Below are 14,739 nucleotides of genomic sequence, written 5' to 3'. Positions count from 1 at the left end.
TCCATATGCAACTCTACCCACAAATGGTCCCCACAATGTGATTCATGTCCCCTCACGGATATAACTCACCGGTCTTGAGCACCCATGAATCCTCATTGCTACTACGGGTCGTTCGGTCTCAATACCCTTCCGATTCGGGTCTGATATAACAGGGGTATAACCTAGCCAAACACTGCTAAACATGTCCTAGGTATGAAAACCAATAATCCGGGAAAGCGTCAAACGGCAACATTGGAAATATCCCATACTACTCCCAATGAGGTCTAAGGACAGAAATGTCAAAAGGACATTCCCCAATCCCAAATCATACCTAAGCAATCACAATCATAATTCAGTCATATCATCCACGACAAATATCACATCATATGAAAGTATAATAAGACAAGATTAAATAAATAAGGAAACATACATGAGTCAGTATTCATACATAATCAAGTACATAAAGTAAATATATACTTATTTAATTAAAGAGAGCTAATTGAGTATTTTTGTGTATTTTTCAGGAATAAGGAGATTTTGGAGATTAGAGATAATATGGAGTAAAGTTGGCAAATATATTAGATATTGGTGGATTTTAAATCATGGCATTCAATCTTGCTGCTCAAGAAATCATGAAAAGTGAGATCTTAGCCAAATTGGAAATAGGTAGAGGTCTAAGGAACAAAATTGGTAATAAATCTGAAAAATGGTAAACAGACCTACCTTCAGTATTTTGGGCATATCTCTCTCGTATGAGCTTGGATTTTGGTGATTCAAGATGCTATGGAACGATATTGAAAATATCTACAACTTTCCAGTTTTAGGTTTTTCCAAAATCCAAAAAATAAAGGTAAAATCGACGGGTAAAGAGAAGGGATTCATTGTGTGCGGGAGACACAAAAGAGAAACCAACCACAGAAAAGAAGACGGCGAATGCGGCTCTCATCTCTCTCATTGCTGAAGAAGAAGACCACATCTCTCTCTCTCTCTCCCTATGTTTCATTTTTATTTTTCTTATGAACTTTGTGATAATGAGTAGCTAGTTCCTTTTCTTTGGGATGTAGATGAGCCATGCTTATTTCATTAATTTGATTGTTCTATCTCTTCTAATTGATTGTGTTTGAGTTTGGCCAAAGATGTTCTATAGCTCAGCGAACTAAGCGTGCCAAGCTTCCGCGAAGGACGATAGTCTTGCGAAGATAGGGCATATCTAGGAAGACCATCCCTAATTTACTTTGAAGTGTAGAGTTATATTGGTTAGGGAAAAGCATTGGGGATTCCAAAATCCCAAAGATCTTCACATACTCATAGTTAACGTTTTTGCATTAATTAGTAGATTTAGTTTAAATTTAGTTTTGTTGAATTCAATCTTAGTGACTTAGCCTTTTAGTTCCCTATAGTTCAACCCAGTACTTTCTGCTTGCTAGATTAGTATAGGATATTATTTTTGATTGGTTAGCGACACGATCAAATTTTGGCGCCGTTGCCGGGGAACCAAAGCACGGTTGCTAGGATTGATTTTTGTCAATTAGGCATAATTTTTAGAGTAATTTTAGTGTTTTTTATTTTTTATTTTTCTTTGCTTATTTAACTAATCTCTTTTTCTTTTGTTTTGTAGGTAACTGTAAGAGTAGCGATTCGATAATTAGTTTAGGTTGTTATCTTTTATTTCTTAGATATAATTGTATTTAGGACTTTTAAATTGTAATATTTGCATTAGATTGGGTTGTTTAGGTTAATTTTTAAAAATCCCCATCCCTCAAATCCCACATGTGTAACTTTTGTTCGAAAGATCACGTGGATTGCGCTTCAGGTACGTCCTAAACTCTCCCTTTTGCTATAGTAATTTTCTTTTAATTTTACTTATTTAACTTATTCTTTTTTTTATTCTTCTGTGTGTATGCATGGTCATCGGTCCCTAAACGCTGAGTTGACTCCACTTGACTTAGAGTTAGATGAGACTTTGGCCAACCTTAGAAGGCAAAGAACCATGGCAAACTATGAGCCTCCAATGAGGCCCTTGAGTGAGCATTTCATTCCTACGATATATACTCCGGTTTCTTGTATTAAGTTGCCTAACTTAGAGGCGGCTCAATATGAGATCAAATCTAGTGTGATTCAAATGCTACCATCTTTTTATGGACTTGCCAATGAAGAGCCTTATAAGCACTTAGATGAGTTTTTAGAGGTGTCATCCAAAGTTAAAATTCAAAACCTCTCAGTTGATGCTTTAAGGTTACTTCTTTTTCCATTCTCCCTTAAAGATAGAGCTAAGCATTGGCTTCATTTTTTGGACAATGTTAAAATTTCCACTTGGGTAAAAATGCAACAGGAGTTCCTTAAAAAGTTCTTCCCCATTGGCCGTACCAATAGCATTAGGAGAGCCATAACGAGTTTCTCCTAACAAGAAGGAGAACAATTTCATGAGGCTTGGGAAAGACTAAAAGAATTACCTAGAAAGTGCCCCCACCATGCTATTCCTAAATGGCAATTGGTTCAATGCTTTTATGATGGCCTTAGAGACCGACATAGGCAAATGGTTGATTCTTTTTGTGGTGGGACTTTCATGCACAAGAATGAGAATGAGGCATGGGAACTTTTTGAGACCCTTAGTGAAAACTCCCAACACCATGCTTCAGCAGCTAGGATTGAGATTCCATCCATTGGGCAACCAAAGAGGAGTGGTCTCTATGAGATCAATCCTACCATTGAGATGAGCACTAAGGTTGACTTGCTATCAAAGAAATTGGACCATCTCTTGTCATTAGGACAACAAACCCCATCTCCACTTCCTACCAGTTTCTCTCCACCTAATTCGATTGAAGCATATGCTTTATGTTCTAGCCTATTCCATCATGTCACTGATTGTTGTTTGGCTGCACAATACCCTGAGTTTGTTAAGGAGCATATACATTTGGCCCAAGGAGTCTCTAAATTTGGCAATGATCCATATTCCAATACCTACAACCCAGGATGGCGAAACCACCCCAATTTTTCATGGCGAAACTCAATGCCCAGTCCCTTTAATCAAATACCTTATAGGCCACCTCCATTTAATATGCACCAAAATGCCTATAGGAATGAACAACCATCATCTTCACAACCCTCACATAATTCATCATTTGAGGATAAGGTACTAAAAGCACTTAGTGGATTAGAGCAAAACACTCAATTGTTGCATTCCCATTCTCAATCCATTAACAAATTGGAAACTCAACTTGGTTAACTAGCTGATGCCATCAGTAGGAGGGAGGTTGGTCAGTTACCTAGTCAACCAATAGGTAACCCTAATCATCAAATTGGGTATAGGAAAGAACAAGTCCAAGCAATCTCTGTTGTGACACGCAGTGGGAAGGAATATTATGCACCTTTGCCTACTCCTAAGCCATTGCCCATTGATCTTGAGAGTCAAGAAGAGGTTGATTTGACCCATGAGACTGGCAATGATGCACACAAGCCTAGTAAAGAAACACCACCTGTGAGTATTTCCCATCAATTTCCTTGTAAAGGGTTGCACATTCTGATTGTAGAGGGTCCTACTCCTGAATCTTACACTCCCAAAGCCCCCTTCCCTGAAGCTCTTGAGTCCTCAATTCCAAATTCTATAAAGACTGTATCTTTAGCCCAAATAGAGATGAAGAGTGCTTTGCGATTAACTTTATTGATGAGGTAGTGGTTGATTATATTCTAAACATTCTTATTGATGATCCCCTACAACATCACTTGCCATTTGGGGAATATAACCTAAACATTGAGGAAGTCAATACATTGTTGGACTCTTCCACTTCTTTGGAGCAGTCACCATTCACATTTAGATTTGAGCTTCCACCTCCATTGGCTGCTTCTTACTGAGTCTCGCTGAAGACTCTAAACTTAGCGCTTTATGGGAGGCAACCCATATGTTTAGATATTATTTCTTGTTCTTTTTCCTTTATTTTCTTTGTTTGTTGTTAGGTTTTACTATTGCGTACTCTATCATGAGTTCAAACATCGGGTAAACTCTTTCCTCTATTTGCTTCTATCATTTTTTTATATATTTTGCATGCAATGAGGTCATTGCATAATTTAAGTGTGGGGGGGGGGTGTCAACTCGAGTAAGACTTGTTGATAGTTGGTAAAGCATTGTCACAAAGATAAAAAGTGCCCAATTTTTTCTGGCTTTGGTAAGATAAATGTTTTAATTCCTTGCTTAGATACAAAATGAGAGTTTAAGTGTTTTAGAAATCCCATCTGATGTAATGAACACCCTCTTGAGAGAATAGTAATGGGTTTTACATTTTGAGACCGAGGTTGAATCGGAAAATAGGAATTCCAGATAGTCCAAAAAGTTTGACCATCTAGTTATCTTGTATTGCCTTGTGCTTATGGTGACAAGTTGAGATCGATTTTAGACTATTTAAATGTGAAGTGAATTGAAGTAAAATGTGAAAGAAAAAGAAAAAAAATATATGTTAAAGTTTAAAGGTTAGACCTCCTTCTTAGTAACCGGGTCTCAGTGTCACCAACATTGTGCTTCGCGTCAAACAGTTGGGGTGTCTTTGGTCCAGTCTTGGCCTGTAGCCTAGTTGGTTTGAGTAAGTAAGTTCGAGGGGTATTCTACACCTAGTCCCTTAAGGCCATCTGGCTTGAGAGCGGCTGACCCAACACTTGTTACATAGGCCATCTAGAAAGCTTAAGAGGCAAGACATTGCACGGACTAGAACTGTGACCATTAAAGAAAGAAGTGAATTAATGTGCTTATAAAGGAGAAATGTCTAAGAAGGTCAATATTGCTTAGATCTTGAGTTCTTGGTATTATTTGGTACCTAGTTTAGTCTTATCTGAGGGTGAACTGGTAGACTGAAGATAAGAAGAGACTTCTCGATTGAATTGTTTGCCTAGAGTTAGACTCAAGAGAGGGTGTAAGAGCTTAAGTGTGGGGGTGTCTATATTCCCTTTAATCTTTAGTGGAGTGTCATTGTCTTGGAATCTGTCTTTTGAATCTTACTATTGCCAGAATAATTAGAAGAGCACTTATGAATTTTCTGTGTATATTCTCTGCAAACACTCAGAGACACAACTCGTCCACTAGGGTAACCTAGGGGTTTAAAGGCTTGTTGCACATGCTAAGTGCAACCGTGATTCCTACGAAAGTGAGTTAGGTTTTTCTTTCTTTATTTTCTGTATTAGTTTTATTTTATTGTTTTGCTCGAGGACTAGCAAACACTCAAGTGTGGGGGTATTTGATAAGCATGCATTTACCATTATTTATTTGATTTAATTCCCCATACTTATTTAATTAAAGAGAGCTAATTGAGTATTTTTGTGTATTTTTCAGGAATAAGGAGATTTTGGAGATTAGAGATAATATGGAGTAAAGTTGGCAAATATATTAGATATTGGTGGATTTTAAATCATGGCATTCAACCTTGCTGCTCAAAAAATCATGAAAAGTGAGATCTTAGCCAAATTGGAAATAGGTGGAGGTCTAAGGAACAAAATTGGTAATAAATCTGAAGATCAGGTAAACAGACCTACCTTCAGTATTTTGGGCATATCTCTCTCATATGAGCTTGGATTTCGGTGATTCAAGATGCTATGGAACGATATTGAAAATATCTACAACTTTCCAGTTTTGAGTTTTTCCAAAATCTGAAATAATAAAGGATCGACGGGTAAAGAGAAGGGATTCATTGTGTGCAGGAGACATAAAAGAGAAGCCAACCACAGAAAAGAAGACGGCGAATGCAGCTCTCATCTCTCTCATTGCTGAAGAAGAAGACCACATCTCTCTCTCTCTCTCTCTCCCTATGTTTCATCTTTATTTTTCTTATAAACTTTGTGATAATGAGTAGCTAGTTCCTTTTCTTTGGGATGTAGATGAACCATGCTTATTTCATTAATTTGATTGTTCTATCTCTTCTAGTTGATTGTGTTTGAGTTTAGCCAAAGATGTTCTATAGCTCAGTGAACTAAGCGTGCCAAGCTTCCGCGAAGGACGATAGTCTTGCGAAGATAGGGCATATCTAGGAAGACCATCCCTAATTTACTTTGAAGTGTAGAGTTATATCGGTTAGGGAAAAGCATTGGGGATTCGAAATCCCAAAGATCTTCACATACTCATAGTTAACGTTTTTGCATTAATTAGTAGATTTAGTTTAAATTTAGCATTTTGTTGAATTCAATCTTAGTGACTTAGCCTTTTAGTTCCCCATAGTTCGACCCTGTACTTTCTGCTTGCTAGATTAGTATAGGATATTATTTTTGATTGGTTAGCGACACGATCACTGCTTATAGAAGACTTGACCATGTATGTTTTATTTAGTCTTTGGTCTTGTATATGACTGCATTCTCTGTTATTACACACCTCTTTCTAGTGAAGAGGCATGCTTGGAGGAATTAAAATAAAAAAATGTAATCATCTGTTCAAGTAACTTTGCCAGTGTTTTGCTGCCAGTCCCAAGCCCGGGTAAAGGAGGAGGGTTGGTGCGTCAGGTCAGCAGCTAGCACCGAAAAAAATCTAGCCAAACATTTTTTTATGGATTCGACCTTATATGATAAATGCTATGCTAGGGCGTTCCCCGACAAAAGAAGTGACGCACTATACTATGGCTCAGGTGTAGTGATAAGTAGGCAAGGGTTAGCTAGGGCGTCCCCTGTAAGTGACGCGTCGCATCGACACCCGGATGCGGTGATAAGCAAGCAAAGGTTCCCGCGCCGTGAACGAGTGTTGGTAAAGAAGCTAGTTCATAAACGTAGGATTAGATTGGCATCTTGGAACATAGGATCTTTAACTGGTAAGAGCTTAGAATTGATAGATGTTATGAGGAGAAGAAGGATTAATGTAGCTTGCATTCAAGAGACTAGATGGAAGGGTAAAAAAGCCAAAGAGTTGGATGACTTTAAACTTTGGTATACTGGGGATAAAACAAATAAAAATGGAGTGGGTATAACTGTGAAACCTAGCCCTAACCTTGACCCGGAAACCCTGTTGTTTGTAGGTCCGACAACCTGAAGTAAAGCGAGAAGTCAGCTATGGACCATCCCAGTGTAAGATTTGGTGACTGGCTTTGAATCCATGAGTGTTGATGACAGTGTTCTATTTATGGAAACTGAATCCTAATGAAGATCGGATTAGTTGATGGACTTGGAATGCTCTCTATCTTAGTTCGAAGGCATTTCTACCTATTGGGTAAGTCACTTGGTGTGTGTGCAAAACCCCTTTATGTTTGGATTTGATCTTAGCCTTCAATTCCCTGTTTTGGACTTGCTGTTCTGATTGGTCGACTCATTGGTCGACTGGACTTGTCAACCAATCCAATCGACCAATGGGTTCTGTCTTTGCTAATTAGGTCTTGCTTGCTCTATTTAAGTCCAATCTCGAGTCTACTTCATATTTTCTGCCTCCAAACTCTTTGGAACGAACCAAAGACCTCTGCAAGTCATCTCCCTTGTGTTCTTGGTGTTTATCTTGACGGATCTTTGTCAAAACTCGTGTTCTTACACAAAAAGGTATGTCTACACTCTCTTCTTCTTCATCATCTTTGTTTTCTTTCCTTTTTGGGTGGAGATAGTAGAGAAGATGCTGCATTCTCTGTTGCAAACATCTCTGTACTTATCTCTCATGATCTTCCTAAGGATTAATGGCTAAAGCAATGATCTTAATTATTGATCATTGCAAGCTTTTGAAGGAATCATGATCTAAATTATGATTTTGTCTTCGTTCATCTTTGATTTAAATTCTGATCTTCTCAAATCTATTTTATTGATCATATTAGTAGTCAATCGCTGTGTTTTCTTTACATGATCCATGATCTATCAATCTCTAGTTGTTTCTCCTTTATCATACCATGCTTTCTTCAAGAATCACGACTGATACATCGATGGTAAGTTTTGTTTCCTTATTTAGATCCATGTTCTTCAGTCTTAGATCTATTATATTGAAGATCTATGCATGCCTTTCATGATTTCTTTATCAAAATCAACGATCCATCATCCTATTGTTCTTGTCTATGATTTGTACTTTGAATTCTTCAAGAACTATGATTGATTTAATTATGGTAACTTTTGTTTCCTAATTTGTAACTTGAAGACTTGATTCGATTAGTGTTTTGAAGTCCTCTATATACTAGGATGCTATCATAGTAGTTTACCCTTTGTTTAGTATCCTTTTGAACAACCAAATTCGGTTCTATATTCTCAAAACTCTGATTTTGAAGGCCACTGTCTCTGTTGGTCGACTGGGACAGTAGACCAATCCAATTGACCAATGAGTACAGCAACTCCAGATTTGGTCTGTTTTGGATGTTTTGATATCTTTCCTTATAGGGATCTTTCCTAATATGTTGTATACACTTGTTTAGGACCTTCTTCTCAAGTTTGTCAAGATCTTACTTGAATTTTTAAGATTCCTTTGCGAGTTATATAAGGTAAGGATGGTTACTTCCTTAACAACATAAATTGTATATCTTAGTTTCTATATTTAAATCTTGTTAGTTTATTTCTTTAATTAGATTCTTACAATGTTATACTACTGTTGTACTGTCTTGATATCAGTAACATTACTTGTTTATGTTAAATTGACTCATGTATGATTTACTTACCAGTTTTATACAAGTTGAATGTTATTATTGATTTCTTTCCATATATGAAGTTACCATATATGTAATGTTATGGATAGATGCTTGTGTATGCTTAAGTATGGTTTGGAAAGGGGAGGTGTCCTTTTGACACTTCTGTCCTTGGACAACTACGGGAATATTATGGGATGTTTTCGGAGATGCCCTTTGGATACCTTCCTAAACTGATGGAGGACATATTTAGGACTGTCTAGTAGTGTTTGGCTAGGATGTCCCGTTATGTCAGACCCTAATCGGAGGGGTATTGAGACCGAACGACCCGTGGTAGCAATGGGGATTCATGGGCGCTCAAGACCGGTAATCAATCCATGAGAGAACAGGAATCACATTGTGGGGACCCTTTATCGGTAGGGTTGCATATGATTAGACTTGGGCTCACGGGCGCTTAAGACCGGTAACTAACCCGTGAGAGGACGTGAGAGCTTCCCGTTTACCATATGTGGATGACCTATAGGGTTGATGAGTCCGTAGTCATGGACGATGAGGACTCTAGTGTGAAGGATACCTGAAAGGATCGTCAGGGACGGGGAATGGACGTATCTGGATCTGACTTGATGTAACTGAGTAGGAGACTTGCATTTGGCTAGGCTTTGTCCCTGACATGCGCTGGTACTTAGACCAATGTTGATGTGAGAGAGTGGTGACTTATACCCCCAACCATGGAATGTCCCGAGGGATGCCGGACCCACTACCAAAAAGCTTTGTGTGATGAGACCTTCCTAAAGAAGTACGGTGCTATGACTTAAAGCATGTCTGCCAATAGAGACCAGCATACATAGAGTTAGAATCATATTGCATCATGTGTTTCATATCATATAGCATATTACTTTGCTTTGAAATCCTGTTATATATGTTGATATGGATTAACTGCCTTACTGAGTTTCTTTGAAACTCATTCCTTTTGTACAATGTCTGTTAGACTACTCTACAGGTTTTGAGTATCATGACTCCTCGTATGAAGAAGTGCAAGGAAAAGAGGCATATCTCCAGGAAGGTGATTGCGGTTATGACAATTAAACTGAAGATTTCGTGGGTGGTTATGCTGCGTACGATGCTTAGCCCGACCGTAGAGTGGAAGCGCCCTTGTGCCATTTTTGAGATTTATACTTATAGAGATGTTGTCTATAAGATTGAGAACAATTTAGTTACCTATTGTACCTGCTATTGGGATTAGATTTCATTCTGTTCCTTTTCTTTTAGAACTACTATTCCGCTGGTTGTAGAGTGGGATTCTGCCTCACTTTACTTATTGATTTAGACACTCTGATTATCTTTCATACTCTGATTATATACATGGTGTATTCTTTCCTTATTTGGATCTTTGGTTTATCTTTTGCACATTGATTATTATTGTTCATGATTATGCTATTGTCTATGTGGGAGGTTGATTACTCGATACTTGGTCTTCGGGGCTGTGGATCACATACTCAGGTATGCCAGGTAGGGTACTGGCTGGGTAGATGTGACAAAAATCGTCGATAAAGATTTAAAAATGATGTGGTGGATGCTAAAAGAGTGGGTGATAGGATTATTGCTATCAAGCTTGTAATGGAGAAAGAGTTCGTAAATATAATTTGTGCATATGCACCTAAAGTAGGATTAGATGGAAGTCTAAAGCTAGAATTTTGGGAAAATATGGATGGATTAATACAAGGAATTCGTCAAGGAGAAAAGATTATCATAGGAGGTGATTTAAATGGACATATTGGAAAAGATCAAAGAGGATATGAGAGTACATGGAGGATATGGTTTTGGAGAAAGGAATGAGGAGGGGATTTCAATTTTAGATTTTGCTATTGCTTTTGATCTATCTATTGTAAATACTTACTTCAAAAAGAGAGATGAGCATTTAATTACCTTCAAAAGTGGAAAGCATAGAAGCCAAATAGATTTCTTCCTAACTAGAAGGACTGATAGATTGTTGTGTAAGGATTGCAAGGTGATACCGGGGGAAAGCTTAACTACACAACATAGACTTGTGGTCTTGGATATGTGCTTAGTCCCAAGAACACATAAAAGGTCCAAGGTAAACTATCCCAGAATAAGATGGTGGAATTTGAAAGGAGAGTGCTTGAAATCCTTCGTAAATGAAGTAGTCAAACAAGGAAAATGGGATTTTAAAGGGGATACCAATGCAATGTGGAATAAGATGGCTATGTGTATTAAGAAGGTGGATAAAGATGTCCTAAGTGAATCAAAAGTAAAGCTCCATTCTTATAAAGAGACGTGGTGGTGGGATAGTGAGGTTCAAGCTGCCATTAGGAATAAAAAAACTAGTTTAAGACATGGCAAAGAACTAAGGATGTTGAGGATATTCAAAGGTATAGGTTCGATAGAAATGAAGCTAAGAAAATTGCGGGAAAAGCAAGGAAAAAGAAGTATGAAGAGTTATACAATAAGTTGGGCACGAAGAAGGGGAAAAATCTATTTAGAAGATAGCTAAGATGAGGGATGGGAAGAGTAGAGATCTTGACCATGTTAAATGTATTAAAAATGGAGATGGTAAAGTTTTAGTTTGTGAGGAGGACATTAAGAAAAGATGGGAAACCTATTTCTCTAGTTTACTAAATGAGCATTCTTCAAGCACTTATGATTTGAGCAATTACACATTTCACCAAGGTACCAATGTCCAAACTTATATACATAGAATTTTGATGTCCGAAGTAAAAGAAGCTTTAAGGAGGATGAAACTCAGTAAGACACAAGGTTTTGATGAAATCCCAATTGAAGTATGGAAGAACTTAGGAACCCATGAACTAGTTTGGTTGACTAAGTTATTTAATAACATTTTGAGCACAGGGAAAATGCCAGATGAATGGAGGAGAAGCATTGTGGTTCCAATTTACAAAAATAAAGGAGATATTCAAAGTTTTAATAACTATAGGGGCATTAAATTAATGAGCCATACGATGAAATTATGGGAGAGAATAGTTGAACCCGTTTGAGACACTTAACTACAGTTACGGAGAACCAATTTGAGTTTATGCCGGGAAGATCCACAACGCAGGCTATTTACCTAATTAGGAGACTTATGGAAAGGTATAGAGAATGTAGGAAAGACCTTCATATGGTATTTATTGACCTAGAAAAAGCTTATGATAGAGTCCCTAGTGTGAAATCCAGCTCAAACCTAACCAGGACACCCTATCTGTTTTGGGTGAAGAAAGGTTTGTTTAATGGTTGACCTTGAAGTTGGACCTTGATATCAGTGTTGCTATCCTTGAAAGTCTTAGGAAGTCATATCAGACCTTTCCCTTAGGGTTGATCCAATGTCCCAAAGTGAAGGAAGTGGTCTCTGTGGGCCCTCTCAGTAGAAGACATGGTATTTTACCCGACACCCATAGAGTTTGTTGATCGTGCTCTATACTTGGAAGCATTGTCAGTGTTTGGTAAGAAACTGCACCTTGATGATTAGGAGCTTAGTTGATGGACCTAAGACCCATTTGGACATGGTTTTAAGGTGCCCCTATGTGCTAGGAAGGTTGTTTGTTGAGTTGGGAGAAGCCCATGTGAATTTGATGAAGTTTGGGCCTTGATATCCCTATTTTTGGCCTTGCTGACATGCTTGGTCGACTATTTGGTCGACTAGGACAGTAGACCAACCAATCGACCAACCAGATCTGAAATCCAAGAAAACCTTCTATTTTGGGTTTTTAGCTTTCTATTTAAATGAACCTCAAGTCTTCTTCGTCTCCTCTGTTTCCCAAACCCTTTGAGACGTGTGAAGACCCTCTCTCAAGCCTCTCCTTTGCATTTTGGTGAAGATTTTCACAAGTATTCAAGCCTTACATCTCCGATTTCTCCACCAAATGTTAGTGTTCTTTCTATGATGTAATCTACTCTTACTGTGCCTTGATTACTGCAATGAGACCATGAAGATGATGCTGCACTCTCTGTTAGCAGCCATCTCTTCACTAATATCTTTTATTCTTAAGGTTTTGTGATCATCATAGTGATCTTAACCTTAATCTTTGTAAGTTCTTCATGATGTCATATTCTCTTTTCTTTGACTCGATTCTTAGCATGATTAGATATGTGATTCATGATGGTTTAGAGTATGATTTCTGATTACTCTTTACTAGAATGAAACCCTATCATCTCTAGTCTTCCTTTGAACTCATAGTATGCTTTCATCGAAAATCTTGATTTTTACTTTTATAGAAAGTTTTGTTTCCAATTTAGTATCTATGTATGTTGATCATTGTTAGTGTTTAGTCTTGCTCTTTAGTGTTAGAATACTGCCGTAGAAGTCTCCTTCGAGTTTGGTGATGTTTCGGATCATGCAAAATCAAGTCTCAGATCAGAAAACTCAATTCTGTCTCGTACTGACTCTGTTGGTCGATTGGTTGATCGATTGGGTCGGTAGACCAACCAATCGACCAAGGCGCTCAAGCAACTCCAATTTTGCTTTGTTTTGACTCCTATCTCTTGGATTTACTTCTTATGACCTATAGATGTTTTGTCAAGTTTATTTAGGTGATTTTGGATCTGTTATCTGATCTCTCACTTGAAGATTATAAGTTCGAATTACGAGGTGAGTATTCCAACTCACAATATGCCTATTTACATGTTTTATTGTAATATGACATGAATGGTTGACCTAGCTATTGAAGTTTTATTTTCTTTACATTATGATACTTCTGCAACTACAGTAGCGTATTCATATTGTTATTTACATATTGGAATTGATGATATAGTATTGTGAATGTGATTTGGACTATGATGTGAATATGAATGTGAAGGTGATTTGTATGGAATCATGATGTGATGTGAATGCCTAGGTTGTGGTTATGGAATGGGGAATGCCCTATTGGCGTTTCTGTCTTGGGACATTGGTGGAAGTGGTATGGGACGCTTTCCTATGACGCCCCTTGACTCTTTCCCTAACTACTGGTTAACATACCTAGGATTGGTCTAGAAGTGTTTGGCTAGGAATCCCCTATTATATCAGACCCGATTCGGAAGGGAATTGAGACCGAACGACCCGTGGCAACAATGGGGATTCATGGGCGCTCAAGACTGGTAACCAACCTGTGAGAGGACATGAATCACATTGTGGGGGGCATTTATTAGTAGGGTTGCAAATAGTAGACTTGGGCTCATGGGCACTCAAGACCGGTAACCAACCTGTGAGGGGACATGAGAGCTTCCCGTCTGTTATTTGTGGATGACTAGTAGGGTTGATGAGTTCGTAGTCAAGGACTACGCTGACTCTAGTGTGAAGGATACTAGAAAGGATCGCTAGAGGCGAGGAATGGACGTATCTAGATCTGAGTTGATATGACTAAGTAGATGACTTGCATTGGATAGGCTTTACCTTGACATGCGCCAATACTTAGACCAATGGTGATGTGAGAGAGCGGTGACCTAAACCCCAGCCATGGAATGTCCCGAGGGATGCCGGACCCACTACAAAATGGCGTTGCGTGATGAGACCTTCCCAAAGAAGTATGGTGCTATGACTTAAAGCATGTTTGCCAATAGAGACCAGCATACATACATAGAGTTAGAAGCATATTGCATTTATTGTTTCATATCATTGCATTTTTTTTTTGTTTGTGAATGCATGTGAAGATTGTAAAACCCAGCCCTAACCTTGACCCGGAAACCTTGTTATTTGTAGGTCCAGTGACCCGAAGTAAAGTAAGAAGTCAGCTTTGGGCCATCCCAGTGGAGGACTTGGTGTCTGGCTTTGAATCCATGAGAGTTGATGATGAGGTTCTATTTATGGAAACTGAATCTTGATGAAGATCGGATTAGTTGATGGACTTGGAGTGCTCTCTATCATGGTTTGAAGGCATTTCTACCTATTAGGTAAGTCACTTGATATGTGTGCAAAACCCCTTTAGGATTGGATTTGATCACGGGTCTTCAATTTCTGTTTTGGGGTTTTTGTGGGGGTTTTTGGGGGGGGGGGACCTCGACCAATCCACTCGACCAATGGGTGCTGTCTTTGGCAATTAGGTCTTGCTTGCTTGCTCTATTTAAGTCCAATCTCGAGTCTACTTCGTATTTTCTGCCTCCAAACTCTTTGGAACGAACCAAAGACCTCTGCAAGTCATCTCCCTTGCATCCTTGGTATTTTTCTTGACGGATCTTCGTCAAAACTCTTCCTTTTGCATCAAAGGTATGTCTACACTCT

General features: G+C 38.4%; 1 non-coding gene across 1 annotated transcript; it reads right to left on the bottom strand.

Annotated features, from left to right (window-relative positions):
• Positions 1–2,350: 2,350 nt before the first annotated feature.
• LOC149012140 (small nucleolar RNA R71) lies at positions 2,351–2,457 on the bottom strand. Its single transcript, XR_016174208.1, has one exon. It is a non-coding gene; the product is annotated as a small nucleolar RNA R71 (small nucleolar RNA).
• Positions 2,458–14,739: the final 12,282 nt, after the last annotated feature.

Source organism: Hakea prostrata, chromosome 6, assembly GCF_041222555.1.
Source record: "Hakea prostrata isolate BN-2017 chromosome 6, UWA_Hpros_2, whole genome shotgun sequence".
NCBI lineage: Eukaryota > Viridiplantae > Streptophyta > Magnoliopsida > Proteales > Proteaceae > Hakea > Hakea prostrata.
Note: the sequence above shows the minus strand (reverse complement) of the source record. Positions and strands in the feature narration are given on the sequence as shown.